We start from the raw sequence: 24,357 nt of genomic DNA, 5'->3' as shown, positions 1-24,357 counted from the left end.
GAGTTACATGGTGTAACCCTAATAGCCACCATATATAAGGACCCCATGGCTCAAGAAATTGGCACTAGTGTTTGTACACATGAGGGCTAGCCGATTTGAGCATAGGAACCTTTTCTCTCAAGTTCTTCCAAGATGTTGGTGATGTTGTGTGAACCATTTGAGGTGTCACACTTGAGGCACTAGGCTCTTAAGCTCCATGGAATCAAGCTACAACAAAGAGGTATGTAATTCTACTAGAAGTTATATTATATGTTCTTCATAATATGCTAGTTAGAACAATACCTTGGAAAACTGATATTTGCATGTATAATAGAGAAAACATAGATCCAAGCTATTTAGGGTTGCATGTACACCTTAGGAGTGTTAGAATGCTCAAAACCCTTTATCCGTAATCCAAATTGTAGAACATTTGAAGGTAGGTAAATGAAGATTTACCAATTTCCACCATGAAAAATGAAAAGGAAATTTAAGTTTTAAATGAATTGAAACTCCTAGATCTTTTGAGATTCAATGAACTTTTCAATGGCATGTTTAAATCTCCATTGTGCCCTTCATTTGTGACTGGGATGCCGAGGATCACAAACAAGGTGTGGATAACCATGCAAATTAGCTCGGTACTCTCGATGTTACGAATCACCTAATCAATGTGCCGGTTAACCACACATGCTCCATTGATCTATGATAAACATCAAGCTACCCATTGCCATCCTTCATTGGTCCCATATTAGTGTGCCGGTTAACCACACACGCTCCACTAATCGACCAATAAGGGTGCAATGTGCAATTTCATGGATTAGCACCAATTCCACATTTTTCCTAAAGTAACTAAGATTTGGGAATTTATAAAAGTGTTTAGTTACTTCGTTTTTCATTATACTTATAATGGAAGGTTGTGTCCTATCCTACCCGTTCGGCTAACGACCCTCCACTAGTCAAGAGTGCGGTGGGTAAGAGTGGATACCCATTCAATCTCCATTTTATAGGCAATTTCCTTAAACACCCCTTATAGACCAACTTCGTGAATGAGGCCTACTAACGGTAAGACTGACTCTTTACTTATACATATATAATATATTAAACTTTTAATTTTATATAGTATTGTAACATCCCAAGTTCAGAAGCATGAGTTCAGGGTTCTTTGTGTAAATAAGAGAGTCGACTCGACGAGTAGGTGGCTTAACTCGTCGAGTCGGGGCGGGTTTTTGGCCACGTGCTAAGTGACCAACTCGCCGAGTCGGCGACGTGACTCGACGAGTTGGTGCTGGAAAGAGAAAACCCTAAAATTTAGGGTTTGCACCCTATTTAAAGGACCTTAAGTCCTTACCTCAGCCCCCTTATCGCCCCTTGACGTCCAGAAGCATCCCTAACCGATCCAAACCCCCATTTTGAGTGTGTGAAGGAGGGAAAGTGTGTTTTGAGGCAATTGCAAGAAGAAGGCTTGGATTTTAAGAAGATTTAATCATAGAGGAGCTGGTGGAATCGACTTCTCTGCTCAGTGGCATCATTTTGAAGGTAACAAGTCGTTACCTTGACCTCGTGGCATCTAGATCTATTCATGGATGAGATTTGGGGCTATTTAGCATGTTTAGGATCCATTTCGGGTTTTGGGTCTAGATCTGAGGTTGCAACTTCAGATCTAGACATGTCTTGGTCCATGAAATCATAAAGTATCAGCCCTTTAGCATGTGTGTGAGCATTCTTGTCTTGAACCTTCTCTCTAGCTTGTATTGAGCCAAAATCACTTTGCATGCACGTAAAGTTGGAAACTTTACGTGTGAAACTAGCCTTAGGAGTCCAGATCTATGAGTTGGAGGCAGTGGGATGGACTGAAATCATCTGAATGAGAATGACACAAGTGAACTCGGCGAGTCTGTTCTTGGACTCGACGAGTCGGGTCGAAACCCTAATCATTTCTGATTATGATGCGGATCAGTGAGTTGGACAGGCTAGGACTCGGAGATTGATGAACTCGGCGAGTCATGGGGTGACTCGGCGAGTCGAGTCGTGATATGAGAGTTTTCTGAGTTTAAGAACTCGGCGAGTCAATAGGTTGACCCGGTGAGTAGGGTCAATCAGGAAGGTTGACTTTGACCAGGACTTTGACTTTGACCAAGAGTTGACCAGTTTGACTTCCAAGGGTATTTTGGTAATTTGGGCACTTAATTGATGTGCTTCCATCATAGTGCGAGGAGGTGGAGTTCGTGGTTGTGATCGGAGGATTTGATCTTATCTCTTCAGTTCGTCAATTTCAAGGTGAGTTATCCTCACTGTACCTAAGGGTCTAAGGCACCAAGGCCGGCCGTTTGCTCTGTTATTTGGAATGGTCTCTGTTATGATATGTTAGTATGGAATCCTGGTAGATAGGATGATTATATGCTAGTATGATCTGTTAGATCGGTATCCGGGTAGATCGGATGTGGTTATACCTAGTGACATGTAGTTGGTCTGACTGTCTGTATGCTGGTAAGAGATTACCTGTTATATGTGCACATGCTTGTTATGGTAGTTGAGGGTATTCCATCCCGAGGATGACAGGGCCCTAGTATGTTGTCTTTATAGACTGTTATATGATTATCTGATATAGGTGCACATGTTTGATTGGTTACATGGGCATTCCAACCCGATGGTTGTGGGCCGCGAGTATTCCATCCCGAGGATGATCGGACTCATAGTAGGTGGGCAATCCAACCCGACGGTTGTGGGCCGAAAGTATTCCATCCCGAGGATGATTGGACTCATAGTAGGTTGGCATTCCAACTCGATGGTTAAGGGCCTGGGGTATTCCATCCCGATGGATGATTGGACCCATAGTAGTTGTTGTATGTATAGGAGTGTGGGCATTCCAACCCGATGGTTGTGGGCCGATAGTATTCCATCCCGAGGATGATTGGACTCGTAGTATGTTGGCATTCCAACCCGATGGTTGAGGGTCTGGGGTATTCCAACCTGATGGTTGATTGGACCCATAGTATGTTGTTTGTTACTGTATGTGTATGGTTATGTGTGTATGGGTATTTTGGGGGTAACTCACTAAGCCTTCGAGCTTACATTTATCGATTATTGTTTCAGGTACATCAGGAGATTGTGGTAAGGCAAAGGCGTGATCGTACAACTCCTCACTTTTTATGATTCTGTTTCTGGGATACTCTGATAATAAACTATTTGGAAACCTTTTTGTAATAACTAATGGAACTTGGGTTGTTTTTGAAAGTTTAAATTGGTTTGAAATTTATGGGTGTCACAAGTATAAGGGTGTATTTTAAACTTTTAAAATACTATGGTTTTTTAAATTTTATTAAAATTTTCAAAAATTAAAACCATTTAATTTAAAATCTTAAAATTTAAAAAACCGTTGATTTAATAATTATTCAAAAATTAAACGATTAATTAAATTATTAAATCAAATAAGGATTACCAATTTAAATTAAACATATTAACTTAATTTAATCCTTTATCCATGGATTTCGAAATTTAGGTAGGGATATCTTTAATTATCCAATTAAACAATTTACAAGATAATTACCAAAAATAACAACCTACTAACTTATTCCTTAGATTTCGAAATCTTCTGCTTGGAGTGGAAGGCAAGGCTTTCAACCTTTCCAAAAAATCAAAAAACCCTAGGGTTAGGAAAACCTAGATTTCGACTCCAAGGTGGCCAAAGGAAAAGGTTTGAAAACCCTTAGGGATTTTCGGAAAACAGGGTTCTAAAACCCTAATTTGCGAAAATTTAAAGGCCTTAGGGTTTAATAGCCATAAACCCTAATTTTGTCTAGTTCAATAAATTGTACCAAATCTAAGTGAAAACAAAAACCATACGCTCTGATACCACAGATGGGTTTTATACAAAACAAACAATCCTATGTGTGCATGCAACCCTAATTTGAGGATCTATGTTTTCACTATTAGACATACAAGCATTGAAAACAAAAACTAGAAACCCTAGGAGGCACATGTAATTTTCGAAATTAACATATAATTAGGGTTAGGATACATACCTTATTGTTATATTGTAATAACAATCAAATCCTTGAAGATCTTGAACTTTGGTAGCAAGCGCCACAAGTGTCGCGCCTCTAATGGCTCACAAACAAACCTAGCAACCAAGGATTACTATAGAGAGAGAAGGGAAGTGGAAAATTCGGCCCTAGCCTCTCATGGAGTGCCCCTAGATGAAATCTAACCCTATAGGGGTTTATATAGGTGATAAGGAAGGTTTAGGATAAGGCAGGTGTATCTTAGATAACCCTAATCCCTCAGCTTCCTCCCTAAGGCTTCCAAGGCACCCTTAGAGCCCAAGGAAACCCTAGGACACTCTAGATTTCGTTCCATCCCTCTAAGGGAGGTTCTAGAATGCTCAATGCTAAACTTTTGAACATTGTCACCTTTAGTCCCTGCAGTTTCAATTAATTCCTTTAATCCCAAAATTAATTCCAAATTAATTTTTGATTAAATATTAATCAAACAATATGATTTCTAATTAATATATTATATACATAATACATTAATAAATTAATTTATTAACCAAGTAATAAATTAATAAATCATTCTTCTCTCTCCAACAATAATCCTATTCAATTGCCAGGTTTGAAGGCAACCCAAAAGGACATTGCTACTATCAATTCAAGTACATACCAATTATAGTTATGGGCTTAGACACCTAATCCAACAATAATGACGTCGAAACTTTTAATTGAGACAAGCATGAGGTCGATTGGAAATGAATGGCTATCTAGAGTTAGGGTACATCCTATGTATATACAGCTAGTGCTCTCAGTCGTTCCGTTAGCCATTTCTACAGTGAACGGTTCTTTCAGTGCACGTGATTGTTGTTTAAGTAAGTGTGCAAATTTCTGGTTCACGAAACTCCTCTCCGCTCCACTATCAAATTGTATGCATGCATAAGAGTTATCGAGGAGAAACGTACCAGTGACCATTGTAGGCTCTGCTACCGCTTCCTCGTGGCCTATCGCCAAAACCCTTCCCACTCCGCCAACGTTCCCTGCCTTCGGGAAGTTCCTCTTGTAGTGACCCACCTCGCCACATCCGTAGCAAGCCTGGACCACTCCAACGTCGGGGACCTGGGTGATTGGCCTAGCCGGAGATTTGTAGAAACTGGCAGTGTGCCCCTTCCGGTTGCAGTTTTCACACTGCATTTCCCGACAGGGTCCGTTGTGGTGGAAGCTACACTTGTTGCACTTTGGCAAGCTCCCATCATATTGTTTCATCGGCGCAGTGGAAGTAGGTGCTATCGCGGCATGAACAACCACGATCTGCTGCTTCTTAGTAGAGTTCTGTGTTGTGTTGCTCTTCTTCTTATCCCAAAACTTCCGCTTGTTGTCAGCGGATTTGGATGGTTCTGGGACGGCAAGGGTTGTTATTGTTGGTGTGCGGACTCCGTGATCGATGAGCCGCTGTGCCAATCGCTTGACACTGTCGAAGGTAGTGGGGTTTGAAGCTAAAGCATTCCCCTGAAATGGAGGCACCAACCCCAAATATACCTCTCGACTTTCTTTCCCTCTGTAGGGACCATTCCTATACATAGAGCCACCAGATCACTGAACCTGGCAGTGTAGGCTACTATGTCGGAGCCCTTCAAGGTTAGGCTCCAGAGTTCTTGTTCAAGTTTCTTAACCTCTCCCCTCGGGAAGTATTCCTCAATCATAAGCTCCTTCAGAGTTTCCCAGCCCATTGCATTAGCCACTATCAGGGTAACTGACTTGACATGGCTATTCCACCATGTTAGGGCTCTGTCCGAGAAGGTGCAGGAATCAAATTTTACTTTGCTTCCTTCCGGACAGGAGCAAATGTCAAAGATCGACTCAGTATTTTCGAACCATTGCGACAGAGAAATGATCCCACTGTTGCCGTTGAAGGCTCTAGGTTTGCAGTTGGTGAAGTCCTTATACGAACAATCTCTAGAGAGCACAAGAGCATCACCTTGAGTAGAATGTACAGCTGTTCCACTCCCGCTAGTACCGCTAGCGCTGAATTTAGCTAAGGCTGTCGTAACAGCCGCAGCCACTGCAGCTTGGAGAGCTGCATGATCGTATTTATGGAGGAGGTGGTGGTTGAGTTGGAGTTATCAGAGGATTACTTCTCGTTGATCGACGTGGAGGCATCTTTCAACTAAAAGTTTACAAAGATGAAGATATTGGTAAGCATTCAATAGTTAGAATAATGAGAGTGATCCATGGACTAAATCACCATAGCCCAACAAATAGATGAGAGTATGATTGTAATGGAGATCTAACAATAGAAGGATGAAAGCATTTGGATAGTGATTTCCCATGAGATTAGATGTCTGTCAATATCACTGGTATTAAAGATGTAACAAGTTCGGGAAAAATGACCTTGGAGTAGGTCTTACATCAAACCATAAATGAGAAAATTTTGACAACACTAAGACCTAACAAACTGAAAGTTCAAGGTCCTAACATAAGCAGGAAATTAATACTATATTCTATACATAGACCTAATTTATATCCAAAAGACAGAGTAGAGTAGACTCTACTCGCGAGGGGAGTTGTTCTGGTTGGTACTTGATTCAGCCCTGGATTCAGCCAGCTGTTGTTCCGCTTCCCATACACGTCTTTGACTCCACCTGGTTCTGACGAAGATCCCTAGTCTCAGATCGACATGCATTCAGTTCCACCTGTAGGGCATCAGTGCGAGACCTTTCAAAGTTCTGGCCGTCGGTCATATAACGAAGACGAACTGTGTTGACTCCTGAGTTAGCATGGATCTCCATGCCTTGGTCGAAATTTGCTCTCCCCAGCTCAGCATCACGAGCATCACGTCGCACCAAGATAGGACGGACTCTGTCTGCTGAGCCTCCCTCATTCAAGTTATATTAACTCCGGTCTCCGTTTTAGGGAGGTGGTTGTGTTGTCCCTGCTCGTGGCTCCACCTGCCCAAGTTCACCGCCCACAGAGGCGTCGGGCCATGAAAAGTCGGACGAGGGTTAGGATTTTGAACAACTTGGGGTGGATTATAGACCTCTGGTTCTGAGTCTGAGTCTTCTTGGAATTCCTCTTTGTTCTCTTCATCAGAACTTTCTTCGGGGTCTTCTATTGTTGGGACCACCGGGTTCTCTTCTTCAGGCTCTGCATCAATCCATCCACCATTCCCTTGATGGGGAAAGTACGGGTCGCCAGGGAGATGGAATCCAGCCATGTTATCTAAGTGAGAAAAGGGATGTAAAAACATATAATAGGCGTACTACTTAAGATAATTATAGTATGATCCTTACCATACTTTAATACTTGCGTAGTGCATACCAGTCACATGTAACCAAGACAGAATAGACCTTCGAATAAGTAACTGTTAGATTCCATTTTTTGCATCTTATAGGGTAGTTTTTATTATCATTTTAGCGTCATATTTTGTATATTTTCATGTCATTTGCTTAAATAATGTTCAGCTCATGTCTTTTGTTAGAATTCCCGTACTACACGTGTTTTTATGTTAATTTCAGATAGTTCGAGTGGAGCAGTGCTTTCGGATCAGTTGGATGCGCGTTTGGAGCTTAAAGTGGAGCTTGAGACTTATGAAGGATTATGAGGAATGCTTACAAGATGCTTTGGTCAAGAAACATTTGATCGAATTGATCACACGAAGATAGAATCTACAATCTAAAGCTAAAGCATGTTGCTGGCAGCTTTGACCCCATGTCAGTATTTTGACCATATCTCGAGAACCGTAACTCCGATTGACGCGATTCAAAATGATCTGAAAATTAGACGAAATTTCGGACGACTTAGGAACAACATGCGATCGCATGTTGTCTCTATGCGATCACATGGAGCCTTTATGCGATCGCAGGTTAGGTCGCAACATGGATTCGAGGTTTTTTAGTGCCAAAAATTCATCCGGAAGTGAAAAATGAAAACCTACGATCGCAGTTTGTGTACATGCGATCGCAGGTTGGCCAAAAAGTTCCAGAATAGCATCCTATTTCATTAAAAAGGCACGAGACGCGTTTTCTTCAAAACCATCGATCGCAGGTTGTGCCCATGCTATCGCATGCACGTCGTTTTTTGCTGTTGGACGTATAAATAGACCCTCATAACCTTCCAGTAACCTAAGTTGGCGATTCCATAGGTACCAGACGATGAAAATATGATTTTGGAGGTGTTTCTTCTCTGATTTCAATGATTTCTGAAGATCTGAAGACTGTGGATCATCTCCTTCAAGTAGATTAGTAAGATTAGTTGTTTGATGTCTCTTTTCATTTGTTTTTATCAGATTTTAGCCATGTCTGGCTAAACCCTAGTTTTCAGTTCTGTAAAGACAAGTACTTTTCATATGATTGATCATTAGATCTGGTTTTTGATTTGTGTTTCTATCTAGATTCTTCAGTTTTGTTCTTAATGAATGTTTGATTTTGATTCTTGTTAGTCTGATCACCTAGCTAGGGTTTTATCATTCCAGTTAATCAATTATAAAATATGTAATTGTTCTTATCAACTGGTAAAAGTAACAAGTAATAAATTGGTTCCGTATTTGGGATTTGACTTTATTATAAACTGCAAAAATCATATCTTTACGCTTCCGAGCTTGTGAGAAGTATTGGTTATTGCTGGGAATTTTACATAGAACTTAATGCAACTTTTCTGATCTTAATTAAGAGCTTGTTTGATTAGACAGTAAAAAGTTAGGCTTAATTGAAGAGCTTGTTCTGGTTAACTAAATAAGGTAAAAGAGAATTTACTAGAGCTTGTTAGTTTTTCTCAGTACCAGCTTAGATAGAACGCATTTCAAATAACCAGGTCGATATTGATTGCATGATTAGGAAAGTCGCAACAGAGCTGAAACCATTTTTATTATTGATTTATGTTTAATTTAATATCACTGCATTTTTAGTTTTTAGTTTACAATTAAAAACCCCCTTTTATATTTCTGTTTCTTGACTAGATGTGCCTGATGCAAAAGGCATTGACCATTAGGCTGTGTCCCTGAGGATTCGTGTCACACCCCAAAACCGGAACGGCGGAAACGTTCTGGGGCGGAGGACGTCATGTGTAATATCACAACAATTGTATCATAGCAATCATAGCAAACACAACCAAACATTGAATACATATATGAAAAAGGTTTACATTGACTTAATACATAGTTTTGTTTATATCAAAAGTAAAATAGAAAGACGTGACTCTAACGTTCCGGCTTCTCCAAACTCCTGGAAGTACCTGTCTACTAATTCCCTGAGAATACAAGCAGTTTTGAAAGAGTATCAGCATAAAGCTGATGAGTTCATAAGCATTTAGTTTTTGGAGAAAGACGTTCTTTTGATTCTTTTGAAAAGTGTTCCTCAAGAAAATCCCATATTTTCTTATAAAAATCATAGTTGAAACCCATTCCTTCCATGACTTCCCGATTCGTACTAGATACGTACAATCAAGGAGTCATGGAATGAACATGAATATCCGTTAGTTGATTAATAAACCATTAGTTTATAAAATATCGTGTTATCCTGGGAAAATCCTATATTTTCCCTAAAAGTAGGTTATTGATTATCCGTTCTAAACTGAAGAGTACAAGTATCTTCCATACTTATATTGTTAAAGCGTAGTTTCTTTTGAAAACCCTGGTTACTCCCAGTGAGGTATATTAGTTTTATTACATAAATAAAACTAATTAAAACGTGGTGATCTAAATCCTGAAGGTATTGTTAATACCCTTCCGTAATCACTTGGTTATTGACTCTGAAGTTAGTTCGTTCGTTTGATCTATTATTACGCAAGTAAATCGTTGTTATCTACGTTGTGAGTGATATGACCGTACTTAAACTTGATATGGCGCGAATCGGGCACCAGTACCCTTTTATGACTTTGTCACTCGTAGACCTGCCGGTCCTACTGTAGCTAGCAGCAAGGTGTGGGATAGTCAGTCTCATATAGATCTATACACAACAGTCACGCTCTCCTTCGAGGAGATTCTGATCATAAGTGCTAGTCCTTCACTCAGTTAAGTTTGTGAGTGTTACCAAGGACGTGTCTCCAACTAGACTAACAAATTTACAAGTAATAATGCTGAAAACCCTTTTTGTGATTAACATGAATCTTTTATAAAATGATATCTTTCACTTCATGATTCATAAGTTCGTTTTTCCTTAGTTTTGAAAACTACTTTTGCAAGTTGGTTTCTTAACCCATTTGGTAAAACTGATTTCCATATTCGAAGTATATTTAAAACATATCTATATTAGACAGAATAATATATTTGAGCACAAGATTGCTTGTATTCCCCCCTGAAAACATGAAAAACTCGGAAAAGCGTAGAGGTATGAACTCACCTCGAGTGGATGGCTTGAATGAAAGGTCGGTATGAGATGCTGAGTATCTAATGAAACCTCGAACACAACTAGATCGTATTCAACATGTAATAACACATATATGAGTCAAATGAAGGTATTTCACTACTAGATATGATAAGAAACCACTCTAAAGACTTGGAAACACTTGAACTAAGTGACAAAATCACATGTGATTGAGTGAAGGAGGTGTATGGCCACCTTATAAGTGTGTGCGGCCATGGGTGTGCGGCCCATGAGGTGTGTGGCCGTACACTCATGATGGAAGGTGTCTTTGAGGTTTTTTCAAGGTTCACACTAGAATCCATGAAGTGTTCTAGGTCCATGCTTAGTTGTGGTGCAAGTTTGAGGTCAATAAGGGCCATGGAAGTGGGTTTGCGGCCGTAGGGTGTGTGTGCGGCCATACATAGGGGGTGTGCGGCCATACACCCTTCATGTTTATGCCCAAAAGGTCGACTTTAAGATGCAATAAGGCTAGGGTCATGTCCAACTTGAAGATGGGGGTCAAACTCTCACTTTGGAGGGTCTTTTAGGAGTGTGCGGCCATCTTATGGGGGTGTGCGGCCGCACTCTCTTCTAAACATGAAGAACATAACGAATATTGCAGTCTCAAGGCTTAGATAGAGTGGTCTTTCAAGGATATCAAGTTAGAGGATGAATTACTCATGTTCTTGAAGCTTTGGAGGGTTCACGGTTGAAGAACTTGAGAGAGAAGAAGTAGTGTGCGGCCAAGGAGTGAAAGGAATGAAAGGAAAGGGGTCTACCCTTTATATAGGGGTGGGTGTGTGGTCCTGAGGGGTGTGGATGGCCGTACACCATGTGTGTAGCCGCACACTCCTCCAAAAGGGGTGTATGGCCTGATTTTGTCACTATACGACTTGCTGACTCATTCCTAATCTCCACCTTGGTTGAACTCAAGCTTAGAACGCTTAAATGAACCCTTAAACAGTGCTAGAAGTTAATAGAAACGAGTTTAACATTGACTAGATGTACAAGGTAGATGTTTCGGGTTGTCACAATTCGACCCTGTTTCCCTGTGCTATATTTTTAGTGCAACCAGCAGTGATAATTTATTTCTTAATATGCGCGCGGCAACATGTTAACAGTAACCCTAACTCTAAGTCCACAACCAAACAAGGAACAGGAAGTAAAGCAAAGATCACAGATTCTAAGTCTATGACACCTTAGTCACCTATAACCTTAGCATATCCACTCAGCAACTATTGACCTACTAATAAAGACCTTTTAGTTTTCACGCAAGTAATTATAGTATCACAAAATACTCCTATAGTACTTTAAGTTTATGTTATGTTCTAAAGTTTTCATTGTAGTAGAGTTGGTAAGTTTTTAGACTCGCTGCAACACCACAACCATTCCTAGGCACATGCTAATCACTTCTCGGAAAGATATAGTTGATCAGGCTATATCACTCCCAGATCTGATTATATGTCCCCAAGCCTACTTGTGCTATCCAACGACCGCAATACTTTTGTTCTGTTCTAGTATGACACTGATCCTAGTATGAATACTTTGCTAAAATATTTTATTATTTTAAAAGTAGTAACTCTTGGTCAGAGTGTTTTAATCCCGATGTGTTTATAGTTGTGTATCTTTTATGGGTTGATATACTCAATTCACTATAAACAAAGCGCATATACCAATCTGTCACACCCACAAACCGGAACGGCGGAAACGTTCGGGGGCGGAGGACGTCATGTTCAATATCATAATAATGCACAATACTAAAACAAGCAACAACATCATCCATTGCATTAATAATATAGTTAATACAAGTGTGTTCTGAATGTATTTGTAAGACACCAAAAATTCATATATCAAAATAAAAGACGAGTCTTGAACATGCTCCGTCTTCTCAAAACCTGGTCCAGTGTACCTGTCTACTGATGACCAGAGAATACAAGTTATTTTGAAATAGTAGATCAGCATTGAAGCTGGTGAGTTCATAAGTATTTTTGTGTCAAATGTTTGCATTAGTTTGATGAAAATGTTTGTAAGTGTTTTGATGTAAATGTTAGTATACTTCCTAGAAAATCCTATATTTTCTACTAAAATGGAAAGTAGTCTTCTACCAAGACCCGACTGTTTTGTATGTTTGTTCTTTTGTAAAAATGAATGTTTTCCCAAGTTTATGACTATCATTACTAGAAAATAGATTACATTGCCTTTTATGTGAGAATATCACTATATGAATGTAATGGGAAAAATGAAGATGTACAGTAGTATTGTATAAAGTAACTACTGAAGTACTAACTACCTTAAAACCAATTTGTTTAATTAAGGTAAAATGTAATGAGGTTATAACCATGCTTGATTGATTAGTATAAAACACGACGTTCTAAAGACATCAAAATGGTATGACATTTGTCACCCGTAGACCTGCAGGTCCCACTGTAGCTAGCAGCAAGGTGTAGGATGTCAATCCTGTATAGATCTATACATAAACTCACGCTCTCCCTCCAGGAGACTCTGGTTACAAAACGTGGCACAACAGTATATTGCTATGTCATGAAGTAGTGCCTCACATTAATGCTATCTTGTTCTTGTATTAGTATGTATGTTCCTTCCTGTTCTCGTTATAGTATGTTCCTTTATGTTCTTGTTATAGTATGTTCATTCCTGTTCTAGTTATAGTATGTTCCTTCTTGTTCTAGTTATAGTATGTTCCTTCTTGTTCTAGTTATAGTATGTTCCTTCTTGTTCTAGTTATAGTATGTTTGAACTGACTCATGTATGAACTGACTCATGTAAGTTTCATTGTTCTAGAAATAGTAAGTAGCAATCCTCTAAACTATACCTATTATAGTTTACTAGTATGATTGTTTGACTGTTACTGATGTATAGAAAAGACTCAATTACTCACCAAGCAACTAAGTTAAGTATAATCCTTAAAAATGGGTTTAATATTCATATATGTATTTAATAACTATAACTATGATTTAACCGACATTCGGACTAGTGATACTACCCCAAGTCCACAACCAAACAAGGAACAGGAGTCAAGGTATCTAGCAATAGTCCTAAGTTTATTAAAGCATACTTATACATAAATAGATAGTCGAATATGATTTATTATAAAAGAAGTTTATAAAAGCTTTAAAAGAGTTTTCAACAAGTTTTGAGTATAAGAAATCCTTTTGGATGTTGTTTCAACATGTAAATGGTTAACACAATTTCATTGTGTTCTACTTGTATTCCCCCCCCCCCTAAAAGCATTTAAAAAGCATTTAAAAGTGTAGTTATAGGGGTATGAACTCACTTGTAGTGAGTGATTCGAATGTAAGATCGATATAGGATGCTAAGTATGCCAAGTGAAGTCTCGAGCACAAACGTATCCTATTAAGCATATAATGACACATATATGTATACAATTAGTGTATATAACAACTAACATGTAAGGGAAACACCCTTAGGAACTAGGAAACACTCTCAATGGAGTGTTAGAATCAAATATGATTAAATGAAGGGTGTTCACGACCACACAAGGAGTGGTCACGGCCTTAGAAGGGTTCACGGACATAGAACACATGATGTATTCACGGCCCAACCTTGATCCTATGAAGGGTTTACGTCCATGGAAGGAGGGTTCACGGCCAAACTTGCATCTAAGAAGGGTTCACGGCCCAATGAAGGGTTCACGACCGTGAACTCTTGAAGATTCATGCAAAGTGGTGTTTGTTTCATGGGGAATCAAGTGTTTCTAATGGACAACAAGAAGATGGATGAGATACTTACTTTTTGGAAGCCTTTAGACTGTTCACGGTTGAAGAAAGTTGAGAGAGAATTGGTGTGTTCATGGCTAGAGTTGAAGAAGTTATGGAAATGAGCCAATTTCTTATATATATATGGAGGATGTTAACGGCCAAGGATGGGTTCACGACCGTGAACTCCTTTTTGATGGTTTTTTTCGGCTCGATTGCAACTCAATGAACTCAAGCTAACGCTTCCTAACAAACAATCCTTGAGTATACTAGGCTTAGAGCTCTCAAACAGACCCTTAACAAGGCTAAAAGATAACAGAATCAAGTCTGACTTTTGATTGAATTGATTGACTTTACAAGATAGAAATTTCGGGTTGTCACATTTATGTTAAGAGTTTCTAATGAATATTAATATTGTTTGCAATAAAAGTTTGTACATTATGTTAATTTGTATTGTACCTCTTAAGTATCCAAACCAAAACCGACCCGTTGATATCCCTTCTTCCGAATGGCATAATTGGGAGATTGATTCCTCGATCTTCAAAGAAAACTGACTCCTCCTACTCCTTCTTCTCCTTTAGGATAGGATCGTCGTTGTTTTTCGGTTTCGGTTTTTTTAAGTTTCGGTTTTTTTCGGTTTCGGTTTTTTCGGTTTCTGATCGGCCGGTTCGGCTCGGTTTTTTGGTTTTACGATTTTTTTTGCACACCCCTATTCATAGATAATATTATATAAACTAGATGAGGAACCTCGTTTTGTGGGGTTGGATTTGTTAACCGATGGAAGACATTGCGTCAAAGTCTCAAAGATGATGTCATCGTTTATCAGTTGTTCTTGAGGGAGTTACGGGGGGTTAGATGTTGTTGGTTATGTGTTTCGTCATGGTGGAACATTGTTTTCTTGTTCAATGAACATTGTAAACCCGTGTAACTTTGTATTTGGTTTAGGTTTGTTCATCTATTTTTATCAATGCAAGTATTGCCTTTCCAATATTAGTGATCCGTTCCTTAATTTTTTTTTATTTTTTTTTCTAAAGTTCTTATGTTTTTTGTGAATATATTTTCGTTCTTTTATAAGTATATAAAGTTGTTTACCAGTAAAAATAGTTTGGATATATGATTGTGTTCTAAAGTGTGTGATATTTATTGAGTAAAAAACTTTATAAAATCCTAAGCAGATAACATTTACAATGAACCAAAGAAATAAAGTTCAAAACCAAAATATTAAAAATACAATGCTTATAGGTAACGGAATATTATAAAAAAACTCCAAATCATAATTGTTAGCAACCCATATATCCTACCTGTTGCTTCTTCTCTTTATCTAAACCACTCCTGTGAAGAACTTTGAGCTCAGCAACCCCCAACGAAGGTTAAGTGAAGATGTTTATGGATGTTGGAAGCCCTATTCCAAAACTTCATGTTATAGTTGTCTATATACCTACAAAAGATTAATTGTTCATTAGTTAACTTAATCTAACACATGATTCCAACCACTAAAGACATTTTTAATTTGTCGGTTTAGATAAATGATAGTATCTGCAATCTTATTATTTTAATTCAGGAATAAGAGAATAGACACCAAACACACACTAATACACCACAAGGTTACAAAAGCTTCATTATTTTTATTAAATTGATTCACCTGTACATAATGTCAACGTTCAAAGCCTCAGTCATCCCCTTCATGTAAACGCTCTGATCAAGTAAGTGAATGCATTGTTGTTGTAAACAATAGTGACAAACAACATAAATTTCCAATATAACAGCAAATTCAAATCAGAAAATATTTTCTTTATCATTTATACATATACACTCCACGGTGTAAACTTATCATTTTAAATCAGGAATAAATGAATAGAAATAAAAAGAAAATATTATAAAAAGTTTACAATCAATAAAAGAAAAAAAATAATAGAAAAGCCAGAACTAACCTTAATGAAATTCGACCCTTAAACTAATAAGCAGATTATTCTCTATGCTCCTTATCTTGTCACCACTCTACCATCTTCACTCTGCTTTTTACTATATGTAAACAATTAAGCACCCAATTACACAAAACTCTAATATAATTCATCCATGCTTAGTTCATAATCTAAATCAATCAGTTTTTTCTTTAATTTCACCATATTGGGTGTGAAATTTGTTTTAAGGAACTACTATAACCACCGTTTCTCATATGTTTAGCACATGGACATTGTAATGGTCATAATCAAATTTGAAATTTAAAGTGTTTAGTAGTTTATTATTATCTACATAATAAATTAAATAAAAAATTAAGGATTCAAACTATCTGTCTAGAATCATAAAGTTAACTTATGAGTTCCTGTTGTGATTACATAAAACTTATGCACACAAATAGGCTATATTAACTAAAAATGACTAAAGTATCCAATTTTTTAACATTATACCATGAAAACTAAAAAGCCAAAATTACTAAATTGAATAAAAAACCGGTAAAGACAGCATGTCTTACAAGCTCGTACTCTTTTGTTAAAAATATCTCTTTCGGAAAATACCCATCAACTTTCTCTCCAGAAGATGAGTTAAAAGTACACTATGGATGAAAATACCATTATGTCCATTAACAAAATTGAAGTGCAGTAGATATAGACAGATACATACATATACAATTTTTTCAGACATACCTACGATTATGCCAAGCAGAATAGCTCCTTTTCATCTGATATCAATCCTGCTATGAATCTGTATAACAGATCAAGTCCATTTAGATTACATAATACCCTGAATAACTATGTCATCAAATAGAGGTGTTTCACCTCCTATAACTTCATGGCTAAAAATTGCGTTTGTCTTGCTTCTGGAAAAAATTTAGAAGCTTGAGTTTCCGCTCTGTTGAAGAAAAGTCATCAATCTATTCATTTCCAAAAAATCAGCAAAAAGAACTTAGGGAGATAAAAAAATAATACATAAGATTAAAGTTGATACCAGATGTAAAGTTTCTCTTTGGCAGATTGCTTTCCATGACTAAACCATTTCAAGCACGTTGTACATCACTATGTACTAGCTCCCACTCATACTCGGTACCTGATTAACTAAAAAGAAGCGAAACGTTTTTAGGTTTACAAATCATTAAGATAATAGTAAGTATTCAGTTGAGACATAAAAGTATAGCTCACATACAAATGATCTCAAAATATATCTTCAAACACGTCAAATAAAATCTAGAACTCCCAATACAAAACTAACCTATATATAAATACCAATATTTCAAGCCAAAGTATAAATTGAGAAATTATCTCTTTATGTTTTTGAAAATATATTTCTTAGTCTTAGGATTCAATAAAAATTCATCTATCATATTCTCAATTCAGATCTTCGAGTACTTCCAAATGAACCAAGACTGGACCAGAAAAAACGATTATAAAATTAACCAAAAACTCAATTTTAATAGTAAAATCCCAAAACTGACCGAAATGCCCCTGGTCTCTTTAATAACGATTTTGGTTGACAGAGATACCAATCTTGAATTCAATCTAACATTCAGTGCATATGCAACATCAAACTAAATCCCAACAGCACCAAGTAAAACCAATAGAAAAGATAAAAACAGAATTCCCAAATACCCTTTAATCAAGAACACATAAATCAATTTTTCTGGCCAAAATACTAAAAAAAACCAAATTTTGAAATCACCCAGATCAAAATAATCACAATTTAACCAGCAACTTCCCATCAGACCATAGCAACCTATTATTATCAAAAATTATCGAAAATACCCCTTAAGCAGCATGAGTAATAATCGATCCTTTTTAATTATATGCATATGGATATATGCATATAACACAAACTCAAACCCTATTTTTAGCATATGTATTTTTATATGCATATGCATATATGTATAAGAATAAGTATATGTTAGGTTTGATCCTATTTATGTAAGCCTTTCACTTGCTTCTCTTCGATGGATGTTTGATTTTCCCAAAATGTATCCTAATTTTTGGCCTAATTCTTCTTCTGATGATCGATTCAACCTCTGATCAAAAACATATACCTTGGTTATATTAAAGTGTGGTTTTAAATGAATATACTTTTATTACCATACTTACATATTTTTTGTTTGCAATCCTTGTCCTTAATATAAACTTTATCAATGTCATATATGAAAATAAAAAAGTAGTACCTTATGGGCATGTAGTTGTACTTTTGTTCTTTAACCTTCATTTCCTTAAAAAAACAAAAGAATTACTCTTCATCTTTGACCATGGTTCTTGATTCTCCTTTCAGCCTAAATCAATTGAAACCCAATTTGTTCTTATTATCTATACAAGTCATGAAACTTTATGCATTAAGAACTACTTACCAGTTTTATCAACGCCATATATGAAAAAAAATTAGTACCTTATAGGCATGTAGTTGTACTTTTGTTCTTCAACCTTCATTTCCCTAGAAAAAAAGCAAAAGAATTACTCTTCATATTTGACCATGGTTCTTGATTCCCATTTCAGCCCAAATCAATGAAAACACACAACCCAATCTATAATCTATGAAGATACCAAAAAAAAAAAAAAAAACTCAAAAGCATTAAAGTTATAATTGCAAAGCCCCAAAATTGGAAAACCACAACCATGTGAATAAAACTCCACAATGACCAATCTATCCCCTGCATTTGATAGTGTATCCATTAATTCTTGGGTTAAATTAATCTCAATCATGTTGGGTTTAAGCGTATCTTCCTACCATCTCATGGATTTACTTACACAAATTGATGCATGCGTGTGTAATCATGAAAAAATGGAATCAGACCTAGTATTACCCTTTTGGTCTAAGAAAAGTGGTGCTCATCAGGGGTAACGGTAAAATAGGAAGAAACATGCATGTAACAGCTGACAAATTTTTTGCGTGAAGGCGGAAATTAAAGAAGTAACAAATAATAGATTACCTTTTGTGAGCAAGAAGGCGGAAATTAAAGAAGTAACTAATAACAGAATAACAGATAATAGATTACCTTTTGTAAGCAAAAATAGGAACAATATCCGATGAATCTGAAAAGTATAATAAATGTCATAAAGGTTCAAGTCTCAAGAACGTATTCCAAGGGCATATGACAAATTAGATAAGCAAACATCATGTTTCTTGTTACTTGTTTGTAAAGGATCTGTTATTTGAACTGATAACACTATGTTGACTGTATCAAATAGAAAGAAAAGCAGAGAAACCATTTGAATTGCAGATTTAGAAACTAAATGGAGGCGATGGACAACTGAACTTAAAAAAAAATACCTAAAATTGCAGACGATAACAACAACATACGACAACCGATTCTTGCACAAAGCATTTATCAGTGTTACTTCTGAGCCCCTACGTCGTCTTTCTTCTACCGTGCATATTGAAAACAAAGGAAATTGAATGAAGTTCAAAAAATCAACCCCTGTTTTTCGCCCCTTTAAGACCATCATATATTCATTCAAATTCTCCATAAGAAACTTCAAAAATAAAAATAATAAAACAGTACATGTAGGCTGGCTACATAGAATTATTCAAAGATATTTTTAAGAAAAAATTACGAAAACAAACAACTTTGTTGATTTATTAGAATTGCCAAAAAATGTCTTCTTTATCTTTAAGGGGATCCAAACGTAAACCAAACTCGGATCCTTTTGAATCACAAGAGTCGAATGTAAACAAAAAGGGTATATACACAACAAAAAGGTTACATAAATTTTTTCAAGGGTCTGGAATTTTGATACATGAAAAATGTTGAGACCCCAAATCCTCTCAGCACTTCACCTGCAAAAAGATTCAAAGTTTCAAACAATCAATATTTATATCCCAGGACTTTTATTTTTAGAAAAAATAATCAAGTTAAAATTATTTATTACCCATATTCACAAAGATGGATTATACGACCTTACGACATCATCGCCAAGCTGTCAGGTGAAGAATCGATAGAGGAGGAAGCGGAGGTGGAGGTGTAGAAAAATGAGACGAATATGAGCTGAGTAGGGAATCCCAGTACTGGAAGGCCATATAGTAGTAAAACATGTCCTCCATACCTTGTAGCTTGCGTCTACCCCTGACCCCAATAATCACAGCGATCATCGGCGTTGAAGCTGGTGAGCTCAGCGGTTCTAGATTCTGATGGTGGCGGTAGAGAGACGATTCAATAGCTAGATGATGGTGGTGGAATGAAAAAGCTGGAAGAAGATAGAAAGATAACACGAATGAATAAGTGTGGGGGTAGGACGATCGTCAGCGTCGTCCCCACCGATGTGGTTGACGATCGCTTTAGAGAAGAGCGAGAAAAGAATGAAGAAGAAGAAATTAGAAGAATCGAGAAGATATCGATCTCAACCGGTGACGATTAAAAATAAAAATAAAAACAGAGCTAGAAAAGATGAAGGCGGTGGGTTTCTGGGTTTCTGGGACAGTGGAATATACTGGATGAGAGAAGGGATGGGGTAAAGAACAATTACAGAAATCGGAATATCATTGGCTGAGAAAACGGTGAAAATATAGTGTCCAGCAATAATATAGACAATGACAAAAAAACCTAAAGCAGAAAATGGACGTTTTTTAACATATATATATATATATATATATATATATATATATATATATATATATATATATATATATATATATAGATTAATTGTGCATCTAGTTTATCAAATGTCAATGTTATATAAATTATCAAATATCATAAATTCGTTTTAATTTTTAATGAACATGGTATTTTTGGTTTTCAAAATTTATATGAATAATCTTTTTAGGAGGAATTGAATAATCAAGGTATTTACCTTTTCGTTTTGTTTATATTTGGGTAATTTTTTTGCTTATACACATCTAGGTAACGAACTTGTTAGAAATGTTTACATATGACTATAATGACTGGTTGTAGCAAGTTACAACTTACGTGACATATATATGGCAACAATAATTACCCGAGAGGGTAATGAATTATTGGTTTTGTTCACATCTAAACATTTTTTTGTTCACATTCGACAATCCAACTTGTTGAAGTTGTTCACATAATACCATTGTTTCAAAATTTTAAATCGGTAGTTGAAGTTAAATTATCAAATATCATAAATTCAGTTCTTTTAAATTTTTAATGAACATGGTCTTTTTGGTATCCAAAATTTATATGAATAATCTTTTTAGGAGAAATTGAATAATAAAGGTCATTACCTTTTCGTTTGCAACTATCATCTATTGATCTTGTTATCACCGAAAAACACCTTCCAATCTTCATATATTGGGCCGAAAACACCAAATCACACTAGTTTTCACGAAGAACACCAAGAACACCCATACACTATTCTAAGGATTATTGATTCGGTTTTTATCATGAGTTCTACCTTGTGGATTTAGCTCTACTACACCGTATCTTCAACCAGAAACTCACAAAAGGTGAGTTCATACCTCTGCGTTTTTACTATTTTCACTGTTTTAGGGGGGGGGGGGGGTTGGGGGAATACAAGTCTAACACAAGCATATTGTGTTTACAAATAAATGATTTCTAAATATTTCTAAAATGACTTTAACTACTGAAACTCTTTTAAATATCATTAAACTTCTTTAAATGTTTTATAAACTTTTTTTAACTTATATTATATATATATATATATATATATATATATATATATATATATATATATATATATATAAGATTTAAAGGGCTTAAGACTAATAATTCGCTTTATTTCCTTTTCCTTGTTTGGATGTGGGCTTAGGGTAGAGTTATTTGTCTAAATGTCGTTTCACTTTTAATTATATATATATATATATATATATATATATATATATATATTTGAATATAAAAGTTACTTCAATCAAATTCATTACCCTTTGTAACATGTTGAGCAAAGGGGGGTACTTTCATGAATAATTCATATCGAAACAGAATACAAATATAAATTATAATAGGTATAATTTATGGAACTCTCACCCTATTTTCACCAGTTAGATATACAAGGTTTAACAAAATACATCATACCGGTTTGCACTAACGGGGCACAAATACAACGTATCGTGTTAGCACTCAAGGGGTATAAATACATCATAACGGGTTTGCACTAACGGGGTACAAATACAACGTACCGGATTAGCACTCACGGGGTAAAAATACATCATACCGGGTTTGCACTAACGGGGTACAAATACAACGTACCGGGTTAGCACTCACGGGGTAAAAATACATCATATCGGGTTTGCACTAACGGGGTACAAATACAACGTACCGGGTTAGCACTCATGAGGTAAAAATACATCATATCGGGTTTGCACTAACGGGGTACAAATACAACGTATCGGGTTAGCACTCACGGGTAAAAATACAACATACTAGGTACACTATTACATAGTACAACAACAACACTTGTACAGTTTGGTTTTATGGTATTAAAACTACTTTTCAGTTATATTAGAAAATATTGGATTTTCTGGAACATTAAACATACTCAATACTTCAAGAAACAAATAATAACTTATAAACATAAATACTTATGAACTCACCAACTTAAATGTTGATACTCTCTTTTTCAAAATACTTGTATTCTTAGGGAACCAGTAGACAGGTACATTATCAGGATTTTGAGAAGACGGAGCAGCTTAGAGTTACGTCTTTCAGTTTATGCTACATTTTGGGTGTCATTATACAATGTTTGAACACTTATGTAAAACTTATACATTATTAATGCAATGGTTGTTGTACTTTGATTACTATGATGCATGTGTTGTGATACTTAACATGAAGTCATCCACCCCCGGACGTTTCCGCCGCTCCGGTATGGGGGTGAGACAGATTGGTATCAGAGCATTGTCTATAGTGAACTCAGTATATCAATTCATAAAAGATATACAACTATAAATACATTGGGGCTAAAGAGCTATGACTACAAGTATACTTTTAAAATATAAGTATTTTATAGGAAGTATACTAACACTCATTCATATAAGGACAATATCACAATCATAACAACATAAAAGTATTTGGATGTCGGATACTGCAGTTAAACCTTGTTGGAACCTGAAAGTGAACCTCTAGCAATCATAAGTCCAAATGTCAATTCCGAAGTCAGCTAGTGTTCCGAAATGAAGAGTAGTCCGGAATCTGCCCGGACTTGGAGAGTAGAAGATGAGAAGTTTAGAAGTGAAGACATTCCGGAATGGACGTTATGTCCGAAATGTGTGTTGATCCGGAATCATTGCTTTTTGTCTCTTGGTGTATTAATTACTTTTGTCTCTTTGCATGATTAGACATTTCATAGGACTTAGTATGTTTGTCAACTTGGACAATCATCATGTAAGAATTATTCCTTTTAACCGGTCGTATGTATGTTTATTGGTTTGTACCATGCTTCACACACTCCTATTTAAAGGAGCTTTCAATGCAATGTTAAGAGACGGATCTTTCACTTATTTTTGGCATTTACTAAGTTACTTCAATTCACTTTCAAACATTCTTCTTGTTCTTCATTTATTAACTTTACTTTGATCTTTTATTCTCATTCTTCATTTATGGCTTGATCATTTGTTGAACATTGTGACAACCCAAAAATTTCTATCCGGTAAAGCCAATCAATCCAATTAAATGCCAGACTTGTTTCTGCTATCTTTTAGCATTGTTAGGGGCCTGTTCGAGTGTTCTAAGCCTAGTACACTTAAGGATTGAGTGTTATGAAGTATTGGCTCGAGATCAGAAGGCTGCACCCGAACCAGAAAGCCAACCACATGGGGTTTACGGCCGTAAACTCTATTCACGGCCGTAAACACCCTCCTAGCCGTGAACTCCCATGATAAGTATAAAATTCCTTCTTTTGTTCTTCATTTCTCACATCTTCAAGCCAAGAAAACCCATTCTCTCTCAAGTATCATCAAGGGAATCCATCATTTTTCTTCAAAAACGTAAGTGATTCCTCCATTTTGCTAGTTAACCTCCTTGTTCATATGAATCCTATAAATCACATCCTTGATTTCATCACTTTTCCTTCAAGATCTTCAAATCTTCATCTTTTCACCAAGAACACCACGAACACCTACTTGTTCTTGGTGTCACACCCCAAAACCGGAACGACAGAAACGTTCTGGGGTGGAGGACGTCATGTTTAGTATCACAAGACATGCATCATAGTAAGCAAGTAATAAACAACCATTTCATTAGAAAGAAAGTGTTTACAAAGTATGCGATTCACATAATATAGTATACATAGCAAATAACAAAAAGACATGAAGCTATATTGCTCCATCTTCTGAATCCCAGTGCGCGTACCTATCTACTGGTCTCCTGAGAATACAAGTTATTTTGAAAGAGTAGATCAGCATTTAAGCTGGTGAGTTCATAAGATTTTAGTGATGTAAGTA

At 36.5% G+C, this 24,357-nt stretch overlaps 1 long non-coding RNA gene across 5 annotated transcripts; it reads right to left on the bottom strand.

Annotated features, from left to right (window-relative positions):
* Positions 1-15,235: 15,235 nt before the first annotated feature.
* LOC145132353 (uncharacterized) lies at positions 15,236-20,504 on the bottom strand. 5 transcript variants are annotated; one of them, XR_013718029.1, is made up of 11 exons: positions 19,875-20,503; positions 19,276-19,782; positions 19,001-19,037; positions 18,394-18,438; positions 18,176-18,280; positions 16,981-17,087; positions 16,812-16,884; positions 16,680-16,737; positions 15,966-16,056; positions 15,677-15,729; positions 15,236-15,472 (listed from the first exon to the last, which is right to left on the bottom strand). It is a non-coding gene; the product is annotated as an uncharacterized LOC145132353 (long non-coding RNA). The 5 variants fall into 5 exon arrangements; XR_013718033.1 differs by lacking the exon at positions 19,001-19,037 and having other exon boundaries at positions 16,981-17,079; positions 19,875-20,504; XR_013718031.1 differs by lacking the exon at positions 19,001-19,037 and having other exon boundaries at positions 16,812-16,906.
* Positions 20,505-24,357: the final 3,853 nt, after the last annotated feature.

Source organism: Lactuca virosa, chromosome 8, assembly GCF_052849685.1.
Source record: "Lactuca virosa cultivar CGN04683 chromosome 8, Lactuca_virosa_CGN04683_v6, whole genome shotgun sequence".
Taxonomy (NCBI): domain Eukaryota; kingdom Viridiplantae; phylum Streptophyta; class Magnoliopsida; order Asterales; family Asteraceae; genus Lactuca; species Lactuca virosa.
This window is presented reverse-complemented; position numbering and strand designations above follow the sequence as displayed.